Source organism: Coptis chinensis, chromosome 8 (genome assembly GCF_015680905.1).
Source record: "Coptis chinensis isolate HL-2020 chromosome 8, ASM1568090v1, whole genome shotgun sequence".
Lineage (NCBI taxonomy): Eukaryota > Viridiplantae > Streptophyta > Magnoliopsida > Ranunculales > Ranunculaceae > Coptis > Coptis chinensis.
Window position 1 is genome coordinate 4,039,550 of NC_141463.1, and position 15,421 is coordinate 4,054,970.

General features: G+C 33.9%; 1 protein-coding gene and 1 long non-coding RNA gene across 6 annotated transcripts in view; both read left to right on the forward strand.

Annotated features, from left to right (window-relative positions):
* The window catches only part of LOC147479408 (protein DETOXIFICATION 16-like), an 89,468-nt gene that overhangs the window by 16,267 nt on the left and 57,780 nt on the right, over positions 1 to 15,421 (forward strand). The gene's annotated exons all lie outside the window — the stretch shown is intronic.
* LOC147479411 (uncharacterized) lies at positions 342 to 1,497 on the forward strand. Its single transcript, XR_015207005.1, has 3 exons — positions 342 to 723; positions 927 to 1,002; positions 1,109 to 1,497. It is a non-coding gene; the product is annotated as an uncharacterized LOC147479411 (long non-coding RNA).

Genomic DNA, 15,421 nt, shown 5'->3' on the forward strand with positions numbered 1-15,421 from the left:
TTAAAAGGATGCAGATCTAATTATGCTCGTGATTGGCTACCCAGAAATACATTTTTCGATTCTTAGAGAGGTTTGTGAACAAGGATTTTGATGAGTATCTGTTCATATGTTTACTGTTTCGTTCTCTAGTTGAAATAAGAGTTGTTTGTTTTTGTTGATTTGTGTTTGAATTGTGTCAAGAAGCTGGGAGGAAAGTTTTGGAACAGTCATGTCACCTAAGGTTTCAGTTGAGTGTTTTGAGGTCTGTTTCTTATGCAACTTCACCTAGTTCGGTTTCTTCCTCAACAGTAGCAATTGTTCATTTTTTGCATTGATTTTACTGTTTTTGATTTCTTGTGTAGCTTCACCTACCCGATGCTGATAATTATAATTATATATCATCAAGATTAATGCTGATATTGTAAATATTGTTTCGCCTCATGTTTCAGATGATATTAATATTTTGATCCTTGATTATAGCAAAATGAAAATAGTAACTAACAAAATCATTTCAGTTTTAGGGGCATATGGTTGAAAAGGTAGGCTTATGTATAATTCTCATAAACTTTTAACAAATGAATACAACAATCTCAATGCTGTTTTCAGGATCTTCAAGTGGAATTACTCTAATGGGAAATAGCCGAAGTGGCGAACGTACACTATTTGAAAAGAATGAGGAAACCTCAAAGAACCCTCATATTCATGCAAATGCTTCGGGTGTCAAAGACGATCAGGAATTTGAAGGTCAAGAGATGCTCCATAATAGCACATTCTCTCTCCTTTACTTTTACTCATTTTTATCATCTCTCTTGGTGTCATGTAAGACACTAAAAAGGAAAAAAAAATAATCACTTTTCTTCCACTAGGATCAAAACAAATTTTGCATTGTGATATTTTGGCTAGAACTCGAGAAACATATCACCCTAACTGCAATCACTTGGTTTTAGGCTAGGGCAAGCTATGATGTTTGGAAATGGATTTATGAACACGGCATTTGGGCACATTCTAGTGATGAATTGAAAGGTATTCTCATTGATTAGATTCTCGAGACGGTGGCTACCCCTTTTGGTTTATATGCAACTATAGCATACATTTGCTAGTTGTGATACTACTTGTGATATCTGAATAGGTTGATTTAGAGTGCTCAAATGGACACTATCCAGTCACAAAAGTCTCTTTGTGTAAGTCTTAGTACTCTAGACCTTTAATGCATCCACATTATAGTTTTGTTGACAATATATTTTCTTATCCTTCATAATTTATTTCCTTATTGAGCCCGACTTCGGTCGTCAGACAAGTTGAATTGAAAGGTGTTAATTGCAAGTTATTTAGTTAACAATCACTCTCAATTCATGTATTTTCAAATCGATGGGAACTTCAACATCTGCATTTGCAATTGCAGTTCATGAGGGAAGTGCGCGGCCTGGTTTCTAGTATCCGGGGAGGTATGTGTCACAATTATATGCTTTGCTAGACAACGAGAAATTTCAGATCCATTTTTGACATTCTACCTATAAGCTTAAGGTATTTTCTACTTTGGTTGCTCATATTATTAAATCTTTGTGACTGTGTTTGGTCTTGAGAAGTAATTAGTAAGTGGGGTTGGTCATTAGTTATTGATATTCAATTTGTTAGTTTTTTTTATTGAGAACCATATAATTATCTAATCATTAGTTAGAATAGATAGTCATATTTATCAGAGGTTATATACGTAATGAGCTATATAAGAAGCTTGGGCAACCTCAAGCTTTAATAGAGTGTGGACTTTGCTTTAGATCAGCATGTGTTCTTGATTTGCCATTTTCATGAGAATACTTTGGTTTAGATCAGCATGTGTTCTTAAGGTGCCAAGTGTCCTTGGGAGAGTAAGAGGTACATACATACACCTCCTACTTGCATAAACCAAGAGCTGGTGCCCTGAGTTACCACACCCCACCAATTTAAAATTCCTCTCAATATACCTTTTCAAGAAGAACAAAGACAAAGGGGAGAGCTGGTCACTCAATGAGGTAGCCAACAGTAAGAACAGAAAGAAAAATAGACACCTTATCACCTGGACTGGACTTAAAACTTACCTTAGATTTTACCATACTGCCACTCTCATTCTTTCATTACTCCCATCACTTCATTCTATTAGTTTGAAATAGCTAAGTGGAAAATGAAGGCAGGAAAAGGAAGGCGTCTAGGAGATACTAATTAGAGGAGGGAGGAGGGAGGAGGGATTCCAAAGGACTAATATATATGCTTTGTTTTGGATAGTTTTATTAGTTTGACTTGAGGTAGTATTTTATCAAGGATGGGTAGGCTATGAGAGTGGGGTCTTGTTGCGGGACAAGCTTTTAGTACTTTTTAGAGTATTGTGGTGATTGGATGCTAGTGTTACTACATGGTATTGAAACTGGGATTACTATTAATTCGATTAGTAGTCAACTATGAACCTTGCAGAAAATGATAAGAAAACGGGACATAAAATGCGAGATAGTTTGTGGTCCAAGTGATATTGCATGTGAAGCAAGTGTAATTCAAATAGATTATTGAGTTTATTGTTTTATTCTTCACGTTTGTTCAATTGTCAGATACGTAAAACATCTTTTTGTATTTTTTTTTCTTATATACAATAGATAACATCAAAGAGCATTGAATTGGATTCGAGGAGATGATGGGACGTAAGATGGAGTTAATTAAAGGTCTTTTGAAACTTAATTACCAAGCAAAAACAAATTGTCTCAAGGTAAAAAAAAAAAATGTTCTTATTAATTACAGATTAATACGCAAAAAGTGGGGCAACACTTTTGGTTCATGTTTCCTTTTGAATTGGTTAGTCTCGTTTAACTTTTATTTATATATATGTTCCTACTTTTACTTTTTTTTCTTTTTATAGGGTTTGTCAACTTCTCGAAGATTGGGCACTAATTATTTTGGATGAGGACATCTTATAAAAGATGGTACAACTAGGACCTAAGAAGATATGGCTCTTGGAACCCAACAACAAATTGAAACACGCAGTCCGCATACATTTGCTCCAGAAATTGTACGTCATGTGACGGCATCCCCAACAAAGAGTGGAGTAAGGACTCTCTTTCTACTGTCTCAAAAGGGGGGAGGGGATTTGCAAGAAGCCCACGTGTCTTGGTGAATTCAATTCTTTGTAAGTTTGATTTGTAAATTGGGATTTGGATTGGTGGCTATGTTCTCATAATAATACTTAATTGATGATGTTTAATTGATTGGTGGTTTTGTTTCTGGTTATTCATTTGTTGATCAAGTTTGTCAAATGTTATATCTTTATAAGAGAATAATCGTATGTGCTAGAATTAGATAATTGGGGAAACAATTGACCTAAAAGAAATTTAATTTGTTTTTTTGGTTTATTGGCTATAGATTACTAACGGATATTTCCGTTACAAACAATAGTTAGTAAATAACACATCCATTACTAACGGATATATCCGTTAGAAATGCCAAATTTAATCGGGCCATTAACTGTTGGTTATCTGTTACAAAGAATTTTAGTAACAGATATAACCGTTACTAATAATATTATTAATAACGGTTATATCCGTTACTAAATTTGGCCTAAGTGAGAGTGACACCCCAGAGCTAACGAATATAACCGTTAGTAAAAATATAAGTAACGGATATAACCGTTAGTAAATGTTTTTTCTGGTGTAGTGTAAGGACTCCCTATTTTATTTACTGTGAAGAACTCTCCAAGTGGAAACAAACCAATTTTAAAAAATTTCGTCTCCGTATACAATGAAATATCAAGAAGACTGTGCGCTTTTCTTTGCACAATCTATTGTTCTCCCCGACAACTATCATTGTAGAAAAATGAGGGCACTATGTGTTTAAGTTATAATTAATCTCAAAAACACACTATACTAGAAAAGGCGTTTACTAACGCTTATATCCGTTATTTATATTTTTACTAACGGTTATATCCGTTAGCTCTAGGGCGTCACTCTCACTTAAGCCAAATTTAGTAACGGATATAACCGTTACTAATAATAATTTTAGTAACGGTTATATCCGTTACTAAAATTCTTTGTAACAGATAGCCAACTGTTGGTGGCTGATTAAATTTGTCATTTCTAACGGATATGAAGAAAACCATAATTGATTTGAAGATGGTCGACCTGAAAATAGTTTGAAAATTGATGAAAGCGAAAATGGCATTAAAAGACGTGCCCATAAAAAGTTAATCATTGTAGTCCTATCAGGGCATAATGCAAGCATTGATTAATGCGACAACCAATATACTGTAGTTCTTACTTAAAGCCCAGAGGTTCAACAAACAAAGTAGGCCTACTTTGCAAGTGAGAAACTAATAATAATTTTAGATAAATAGATACTCATTTCGAGAAATAGCGTTAGCTTGAGAAACAATCTAAGGACACATGTAGGAATTCACTTATTTTTGTTTGGGAGTTTGTACATTTTCTTAAAGCAAATTGTTTTGTTTTTTGTCTGGTTCCTCAACAATAATTGGATATCATAAGTGCACTTGGAAAATTAGGCCTCGCATTCCGTACTACAAGAAAACCATAATGGTCTAGTTGACTAGTGTAAAAAGACGGTATATATAGACATATTTATTTCAATGTTGAAGACTGGAAAACAATTTTAAAACTTTAACAAAGCTTTAGAAGGCGCGCAAAGGAAACGTCAAGCACATTTATTTATGTTTTAAAATGTAAATGTATTTAACAGTATGCCAAATTACAAAGAGCTAAAGCATTTTAAAAAACATGACCATAAGAAATTAGTTAAGCATATCTATTTGATTTCTTATATACGCAATTGTATTTAACAATCATGTATGTTTAATCGGAAGATTTATCAGTTGAATCTATTCATGAATGAACAACAAAAGTATAACTCCCACAACATTGCAACGTATAATAGTTCCTTAAAGTTATTACATATACAATATAATTTTCCTTTGTAATAAATCTGCATGTTCATCCAACGGTCAAAAAATGTTTGCCTTTGGGGGTTGTCTCAGTTGTTGTACTATAAGAGTTCAATCAAAAATTTATTCTTGAATAATTTTCTTTGTACATGTACCTACCAATCTTGGTTATTACTTAAGCAGAAATGGGTGGAGCTCCTATCGGAATATTTGTAGCAACGAAGGTAATAGAAAAACTTAATTCCAAAATCGATCATAGGAAAAAAACTGAGCCACACCAAACCCAAATTTACCTATTTAAAAGAAAGGATTAATCCTTAATGATGATATTATGACATGTACTGATTTGTAACATTTTCTCAACGTGTTTTTCTTTTACAGATTTGTTAGCTATGTGAGCAAGAAAGACACACATGTCCAACTTATCCCTACCTTAATCGAAGATGTAGGGAGGAAAATTGCAGAGGCATTATGTATTTGGTCAAAGTTTGGGATCGTTCAGGCAAAGTAGTTGAAATGTGGCTCAAATGCGATTGGGTTGATGTTTTAGTAAGGAAATGCAATATACTGATTGCAACCAACCTATGCTTCCTAATGAGAAGACGTTCACACATATATGTATTGTTTAGTAATACCAGATTATACTACAACCGTACCAATGGTTTATCAAAATCCATCTAGGTTGTGAACGATTACTTATATTTTATAAGGTATTGATGATATGATCTTTTGTGTACGTTCACACTATATCATCTACAACATAAAGTATTAGACACATGCATATAACTAATAACATATATAATATGCATAACATTTGCCCATATGATTCTCATTCAAAATATAAAGAATTAGAGTTAATACAAAAGTAATGCTTTTAGTATATAACCCTATCAATAACACACTCTCAATTTCACCTCACCTCCGACATACTTTATCACCCCATGTTTGTCTCCTTTCATCTCACCATCATAATGAATAAGAACATCGAAGGAAGCACCTGTAAGAGTTCTCATATTGAATACAATATAAAAATTATTGCATTTAATACTGTTACACTTTTATGACAATAATATTTTATAAAAACCTTAATAACAACGAAAGAATCAACATGGAAACCTGAGAACCATTGAAACCTATAATATTTACTTGAAAATAACGATAGAACCTCAACACTACATTGAAACAAAACCCAACAAACCAAACTCTACAGCCCAACATCCAAGATGAAATAGATAAGTTTTTAAAGGGTAAGTTAAAACAAAGCCTACATTTTTTATGTGAATGTGTGATGTTCTCCTCCATTTCAAACAGGAGGGAGAAAAAAAACCAAGAAAACCTTCAACAAAAGTGGATACTTGTCTAAACTTTTGAAGGTTGGACCAAATTTCGAGATTCATGTCGGGTACTATTCCCATTTTTGTGAAACGAAAATAAGAAATGTGTATAAATAATATTGCTAATAGTAGTTATAACAATTGTTACATAATATATCCAACTTAGCTTCGACTACTTCATTTATATTTTTATCCAAATCCGTCGGTGACACGTATCACTAGGGTAATCGAACGGGTAATTTGTTGTGGTCAGTCACAATCATCAAGTACACCCAGAGATTGCGTGTACCAGGTAGGTCAAAGAGTGTAGCAGTTCCACGTTGGTTTTGTCCCAAACTACAACCAAGAGCAAAACAGTAAAAAAAAACCTTTGAAAAGTCAAAATGTGTGGGAATGGTCTAATTGAGAAATTACCTTTTTTTTTTTCAACTAGATTAAGAGTTATGGCTGACCCTGACTTGTATTAAAACCTCATATAAATCTTAGCATCTTTATCCTTTTTTACGTATAAATTGAGCTTTTCATCAAGAGGAGATATGAAAAAGTTAAAAGTTACAAGATTGATGACTAGATATACTAGCTAAATAATAAGCAGCCCTGTTCTATTCTATGTAAACATGAATCACGGACACTTTGTTTACAGTGACTGTTGAAATTGTTTTATATGTCCACCCTGTTTCTAGGTGACAAGCTGAAAATTGTTTTTATGTCTTCTGCATGGTGACGATGTACCAATCCTAGTCAAGGCAGCTAGCAAACATGTTAGTAAGCTTTGTGTTGTTGGAAACAAATACTTAAAATTTTTAATGGTGTAGACAAAGCTCTGTTTCCATTTGATGACAGATAGGTGAGATAGTAACGAAATAATTATTATGTATAGCACTTGATATACTAGCTCGAGCTGCTTTCAAGTTTTACCAGAGGTAGATAAAACCGACGAGAGAATCTTAAGAAACAAAATGAGAATGCTTACGATGGTACACAATATCGTTAGTACTTATCCATTTCCACAATATGTCAACTATCAGCCTCCTTGCAAAGAGAAATCAAGAATCAGCTCTGAGCCGAGTCTACAGGATTGCCATTCCGAAATGATGTGTTGTTTTATGGGTTTTGATGGTCAGCACTTGCGTGCTGGAAATTCTTCAGGCGACATGTGAAACCCATGGCAAGCACAAACAATCCTAATTTGATTTTTGTCCCTCAACTTTCCAGCTATATAAACCAGTATCTTCAGTTGGATCTCCATTCTAAAAAACTGTAACCAAGCAAGCAGAACAAGATAACTTCCTTATTCAGAATGTCCCTCAACTTTCCAGCTATATCTAGACCAAAGTTGCAGTATCAGGAAAGTGAACTTACAACTGTATCATACAAAAGATTGACGTCTGGCCCGACGATGTTTTCATAAAAACCACGACAATTGCACTATTTCTCCCACAGGATGGGAGATTATAACCAAACAAACCTATTTATGAAAACATTATTAGGAATCTCCGTTACTGCAACCTATTAGGATAGTCAATGTACTGATTACCCACTCCCTGAACAGTCTGAAAAGCTGTTTCCCTATTCCACCACTCCATTTGTGGTTCATCACGAACTTGCATATCACAACCAATCAAGTTTAATTGTTTTAAGCTATCCACCAACTTTTTCTAGCTTAACAACTACCTATAAACTCTTGACTACGCTTTCTAGGTTCTAAACAGAATGGCACAAACAATCCTAGTCAGTAAAACCTTCTTTATACAATCAGTAACTTAACAGAGAAATTCATAATGCTTTTCTTGCATTGAAACTTATAACAGCTATGTAACATGGCCACCATATTTCAAAAAAAAATCAACTTTTGATATTTCCCGTGTAAGACGCTTCGTATCCATGTCAGACACAGACACACCTATCCGTGTCAATGTAACTCACAGCTTATAAGTTATAACAATCGTACACAACTCAATCACCACATTTTTCCAAATTCTTAAACAAACAGCCTAAACTAGCAATACTACCAAAGCATTGATAGCAAAATTAGCCGACATTACAATCTACACTAAATATATATTTAAAATCATACTAAACTTGCATTTACCCTAATTAAATTCCTTCTTATACACTCGTACACAACACTCATAAAAATCACAATCCAAGTAAACTACGGGCATTATTAAATAAACTAACTTCCAATACAATGTCATTAGCTCAAAGCCCGCCCTAACACCTAAAAGCATACAAAACAAGACCTAACATAAATCAAAAGAGCAGCAGGAACAACAAAAGGAATAATAAGCAGCAATACTATATTTACTCCCACTCCCTCAACTCAAAATCCCCCTTTCTAGTAAAAGCCACTAAAAGCAAAAACGAAATAGCAAAGAACAAACAAACAAAAAGAGCTTATGTAGTTTGGCAAGTAGTACTGTAGTAGTAATAGTTTGACATCAGCTCCTCGTCCATCTTCAATATCTTGTCGATTCTATACTGTCGTTTCAATCCTTCCAATTTTTTTGATTGGCCTCAATCCTTTGAATCAACTCAATTAATACATGATGTTTCATCTCAACCTTAATTTCCTCACCAGACTCTTCTTCTGATAGAGGCAGTTCTTCTTCTTGTTCAAGGCGGTGCTGGCGTTTAAGTATCTTCTCCTTAAGTTTGCGTCTCCTCTCCTCCAAAGCAGCTTCGTCAGTATCTTCCACCTCTTCCTCAAACAAGATATTTTCCTTTTCCTTCTCTATTTGTCGTCGAATCAATGCATGTTCTCTACGTAGCCTGCTATCTTTTTCGAAGTTGTTGCCAGCCATTGTGGGGGTTATCGACTATTCTTTCTTCCAATTGAACAACTCTTCCAAAAACCCTAAACCCTGTAGATTAAAGTACCCAACGTTGTTATAAAGTTTGTAGATTAAAGTACCAGTACTCCTTTCTTATTTATATATGTACAAAGAAAATCCTAGTTGCACTCAAATTAGAAACTCTTTCCATATTCAATTAGAAATTTAGAACTCGTTTCTTTCCAGGGTAATTTCCTTGTTGGTGAAAACATAGTACAAAATATCGCGATATATCGCGATATATCGCGATATCTATCGAGATTTCAGATAAGGATATGATAATATCCAGGATATGGGTTCGATACATTCAACTAATGTAAGTGTAAAATATCGTCGATATATCCTCATATATCGCGATATAATCACGATATTTTTATATTTCGAACATATCGCAATATTTACAGACCTTCCTAAACAATTTACACCTCAAATCCTCAAATTCTCTTCTTCCTCAACATTTCACACCTCAAAAGTTCAAATCCCTTTCAAAACATAGACTCATTTATCGATCTTCCTCATTAGTTAAAGGGTAAAAAATGAAAATTTAAATATATGGGTATATTTATTTGGGGATGTGATGAAATGAAAATTAAAAAGTATAAAAAGCCTAAAAGCCTATCGATATTGAAAATGAAATGGAGTTAAAAGGAAGCAAGGAACAAAAAGATGTTGAAGTGGTAGAAAAAGTGGGCATTTCAAGTTATGGAGCATGACTCATGAGTCATAATAATAGTATACAGCTGTGAGGAGGGAGTTGAGCTAGAAAATGCAAGAAATGAGAGGATGAATGATTGAGGCACAAAACAACTACCCATCCCTTCATATAAAATCATAGTTTTAGGTGATAACCAACCGAGAAATAAAACATACTTTGGTTGGTTGGTTATTGGTTTGATGATTTTGATCATCTCTCCCTCCCCCCACTCTGTCTCTCTCTCTTGACCCAATTCAATTATCTTTTGTTTGTTTGAAACTTTGAATCACTTTCTTACGAGAAATTGTGAATACTAGTTGCATATTAAATAGTACAAAATATCGCGATATATCGCGATATATCTCGATATGTCGATATTTATCGATATATTCCACGATATTTAAAGATGTCCCAATGTAATATTTCCCACATAGGGATATATCCCATATACATATCCATATATAACGATATTTTGTTATATCCGATATTTTGTACTATGGGTGAAACATATCCAACGGTTTCATCAAATTAACTAATAAATATCCACACCCACAATCTTTTTTGACGGTCGGCCCAACATTTCAAACAATTTGGGGGCGAGAACCAAAACTGGGATTCATCTCTAGTTTAGAAAAACAACATTGTTTTTTAATCGACCATTGGAGCAATAAGCCGTTTGAAATAATCAAAACAATCTATGCCCAAGAGTTTGTTTTTGAGAAAGAATATCAAAAAGGTTGAGAGAATGGGGAGAAATGGAGTTAAAACTTACAAGAGAGACATTGAAAGGAGAGAAAATCAAGTAGCTGCTGAAATAGTATAGCTGCTCTATAGTAGAGATGTGAAATGACATAGGGTTTTTTAATATAGGTACATTTGCAAACCTTACTTGTGTCGGTTTTTTAAGTCTTGCTTTGTCCCTATGAGCATCGATAGTTAGTATGGTTTCTTTGGATTCTAATTGTAAATGGTAATTGTAATTATATAGGAGAGACTTATTTATTTTTTTTAAACAAAATAGGAGATAATTATGTTATTTGAGTGAGATTAGTTCTTTTAAATTATCAATAATAAAATAAGACTTGTTTTAATTTCAATGTAGAAAATGGGGTAATTATTTGATTTAAGTGACATTAGAGAGGTGTTTCTAAATTATTAATAAACGAAAGGACCTTATTCAAATTATATTAATAAAAATAGGACTTATTTTAAATTTAGTGAGGGAGGTATTTCTAAATTAAGTAAATAAGAAGATTTAAATTTGCCTACTCGAGAGTTGATGAGGCTTCCGAATGACCCGGCTATCATATAGTGTAGAGATGCCTTCTTTTCTGACCCACGTGGTCCTTTATAGTTCGCTGGCTTGGGATCCTACGTGTCGACTCACTTGGTACTTTAAAAAGTCAAATTAAATTTGATTTGGTCAATTTTTTTTTTACTTACATTCATAGTTCGGGATTTCGGAAGTTTCAGAATTTCGACAAATCCAAAAACCGAAATTCATCAAATTTGATTTCAGAATAATCAATATTTCGATTCTATATTCGGAATTCTGATTTTTTAAAAAACCAAAATATTGGGCGGAATTCTAAAGTTTCGTTCGGAATCACGAGCACTGCTTACATTACAATCACAAGTCCTCTCACCTGGTTTGCCACATATTAAACTATCCTCCAATCTAAGCCAAGTCCAAAAAAAAAACTCACAAGGACCGGGTAGATGAAAGGTCAAGTTTACCCTTGACGCAAAATTAAAAACAGCTCGGGTAGATGAAATGTCAAGTATATCCCTGATGCAAAATAATAAACGGCTCAACGACCCAACTGAAACGGCCCGGTGTATATAGTATGAACTTAGGGTATGAACAATCATTGTTCATACCTCAACATAGAGGTGTAATATGGGGTGGGTCGGGTCAACTGCTGGCCAAATAGTGACAGGCCGGGTCTAGGAGCTACAAATCCATTGGCCCCCAACGGGGCAAGTTGAAGTGCCATGTCTTAGTACCATCACCCGGCTTGTTCGGTTAGCTTACGGGGTGGGTCATCCATGTCAAGTGGAAATTGTCATTTTAACCCAATTTCACAAAAAAAAAAAACCTAATTCTGCAAGTAATATCTTTCAAATTCACAACATAAAAAAAAAAAAAAAAAAGAATCTATCAATGAAAAATAAACAAAAATGAAAAACTAGAACTTGAACCCAAAACCATATTTGAAAATTTGAAACTTCTTTCTTGTGATTTACCATTTGTAAATTGATTATCTTCCATAACACGATAAAATGAAGATGGGAGGATCTATGGTACAAAACAATAAAATATAAACTAAAAGAATTCGAAATTAATACAAGGATGAATGGTTCATCTTCTCTAAAATTTGAAAGTTGAATTTGAACTATTAATATTTGCCCAATGTTTAAACTTGAACATTTGAAATTGATGTTAAACTCATAATTTTGTGTTAATATCTCCCAAATTCCTAGAAAAGTTAAAATAAAATATAAACAAAATACAAAACTATTGGACTTAGAGTCTTGAAACGGTGTGGGTCAATGGGGTTGGGTTAACGGCTTTTGGCATGGTGTGGGTCAGGCGGCTCGATAGGTTAGATTTGAGCATAGAACCTACACCCATAGCCCGACTGCGTAGAAACGGTGGCTGGGCGGAGCGGGTCTATTTATGGGTTTGGCTGGCGGGTGAAGACCGGGTGATCGGTCAACAATTTTTTTTTTGCACTAGATGTCTTGGAATAGGTTATGTCTCTGGCCTTTGGGTCTTTGAGTGTTGTTTAAGCCCTTAAGTCTTTGAGTCATTGAGTTGAATTTGACCTTGACCGTTGACTTTGACTTTGACTTTGACCGTTGAATTTTTCTCAATAATCTTTATTTTCACAAGAGGTCCATTTTTGGCTCCCTTTGGCTCTAGAATTCGTCATTTCAGATAATTCATCCAGAATAGGCTTGTATGATGGAAAAGCAATAAGAACTTGAGTTTTCTACATTATTGATCATATAATTAGACTAAATATAATTGAAGAATTATAAGGGGATTAAAACGCATATTTGAGGTCTGATTAGGGCACGGGGTTTAAATAATACGCGTAAAAGACAAACTTGAACTAAATAAACTTTATTATATCAAGTCAACAACTTATATTAAACAAAAGAACTTACCCCTTCATACCAGTGCATCTCTTTTCAACAATGGATCTCTCTTATTATTCTCTCACTTGTTCTTATGCTAAAGTCTAAGCACTCACAAACATATATATAGCTTCTCAAATTATTAATTCCTACTAACCTGTTAATAATTAGAAGCTTTTAATACCAACCCAATTCTAATCTTACTTGTATCGCCAATATCAACTAGTATCCTAATAGCAACTCATAGTTGCTAATCACACATCTTTCTAATTAATTAACCTCAAATTCTAATTTAACTAATTTAGCTAGATAAAAAATTACTAATTCCAACATGGATAAAACAAATCCCATTCTCAACCATTTGAATCAACTCAACTAATATATGTTTCATCTCAGCCTTAACTTCCTCCTCCTCTTTTTACATAAGCTTTCCAGGATCTTTATCGACTCTTCTTCAGATAGAGACACTTCTTCTTGTTGTTCAAGGTGTTGGCATTGAAGTATCCTCTCCCTGAGTTTGTGATAAGAGGCCAAAACTGTAGTTTTAACCCCTTAACAATCATATTTTTAGACCAATTATGCGAATAATAAACAAGAGTTAATGTTGATTACGTGTTTTTATGTATTTCAGGTAGTAAAGTCGATTATGTGCCGAAATGTGCCATTTTGGTGAGATAAAGGAGCAAGAGTTGGTTGCTAAGAAGTTCTATGATAAAGGCCAAGATTCAAGGAGACAAAGCCTTTGTAAATCCCGGTCAAAAGCTGAAAAGTCAACGTGGGCATAAATAGTGCACAAGTCAGTAGAACTTCCGAAGACTATATCTTTGACTCAGGCCTTGGATTTGGACCTACTTTATGTCAAAACAATCGGCTCGAAAAGAGCTTTCTAATGGTCCAAGCCTTGACCCAATCAGAGGAGCAAAAGTGGACGAAAAGTCTGCTGAAGTCAAAGCCAGCTGAAACGGGCCCTGTGGACTGAAGAAATTGGGCATGGGGCTCGATTTTCCGGCCCAGAACATGGCTCCTCAGCCCATGCACGAAATTGTGGATCTGGTCTCCTCCTTTACAAAAAAACAAGACTTAGCTCTGAAGAAAAGATAGTTAGATAGGTTAGAATAAAAAGTAGCCATTAAAATAGCTTGTAGATCTAGATTTGAATTTCAATTAGTTAAATTAATTAGTTTCATTTCCTTGTTTTAGATTAATCCTTTGAATCATTGTTCTTCCTTTAATTAGATAAATAAAATAGTTTATTCTTGTTCATTTCGTTTTTGTCATTTAAATTTATAGATCTAGTTTCAATTCTTGTTGTTATTCAATTCTTAGTTATTAATTTAGATTTCAATTATTGTTTAGTTAAACTTAATAAAGTTATAATCTTTATATTACGTCTAGTTTTAATTCACATCGTAGTATAATTCCCACCATTGCTCTCATTAGACTTTGGATTTACTAGTCAATTGTAGAAAACTTTAATACTAAGGAACTAAGAGTGGAACAAACTTTTTACTCCACTCTATTTCGATAGAATTGAGAGTATAGAAATCTTTGATAGCAACACGTAATTAAGTTTAGTTTTTCTTGCGTTTTGAGTTCAACATTCATTTCGTAGTAAAACTACTCATTTTATGTTTATCAGTTTGCGTCTCCTCTATTCCAAAAAGCTTTATCATTATCTTCCACCTCTTCCTCCAAATTTTCCTTATCTATTTGTCGTCGAATCAATGCATGTTTTGCCTATCTACGTAACCTGCTATATTCAACATGTTCTGCTAATTTACGTAGCTTGCTATCCTTCACATCTTCCTTCCTAGTAAGAGGACCAGCAGTTTCCCTTTCAACAATCCTCGCTATATCTCCATATTCTTCTTCTTCTTCTTCTTCTTCTTCTATTAATCGAATAACTCTTCCAAAGACCCTAACCCTGTAATTTGAAGTTCCCAACTAGTCCTTATTTATATATGTACGGAGAAAATCCTACTTGCAATCAAATTTGAAACTCTTTCCATATTCAATTAGAACTCCTTCTTTCCATTATAGTTCCAAAATGTCAAAAATAAGAAGTCCTTACATAAATGACCGTTTAGTCTTTCGTTTGTACATTAAATTAAAGGAAAATATATGTTGGACAAACTACACCTAAAAAATAGAAGATGTAAACCCTGCTTGCCCTATACAAAGGCAAAATTAGAAAATCAACTATGACCATGGTCCATATGCAAATGGTGTTTCTATACTTTCCCCTTTTCATCATGTTCTTCGAAAAACATTGTTGACCACTTAATGGGATTAACAAGTATACTTTCTTAATCCAAATACTATTAATTACCAATCAAGTTGATTATACCATTGGACCAAAGAGTTCTAAGACTCTATAAGAAAAAGAGCTTGTTTGGCAGAGCATTTTAATGTCTTCAACATTAGCAAAATAATGTAGACTCATCCCATGTAACGAGCACGTATATAACATCAATTTAACAAAGTATGTCATATTTTTCCTCTTTAATGTGGGATATTCATATAT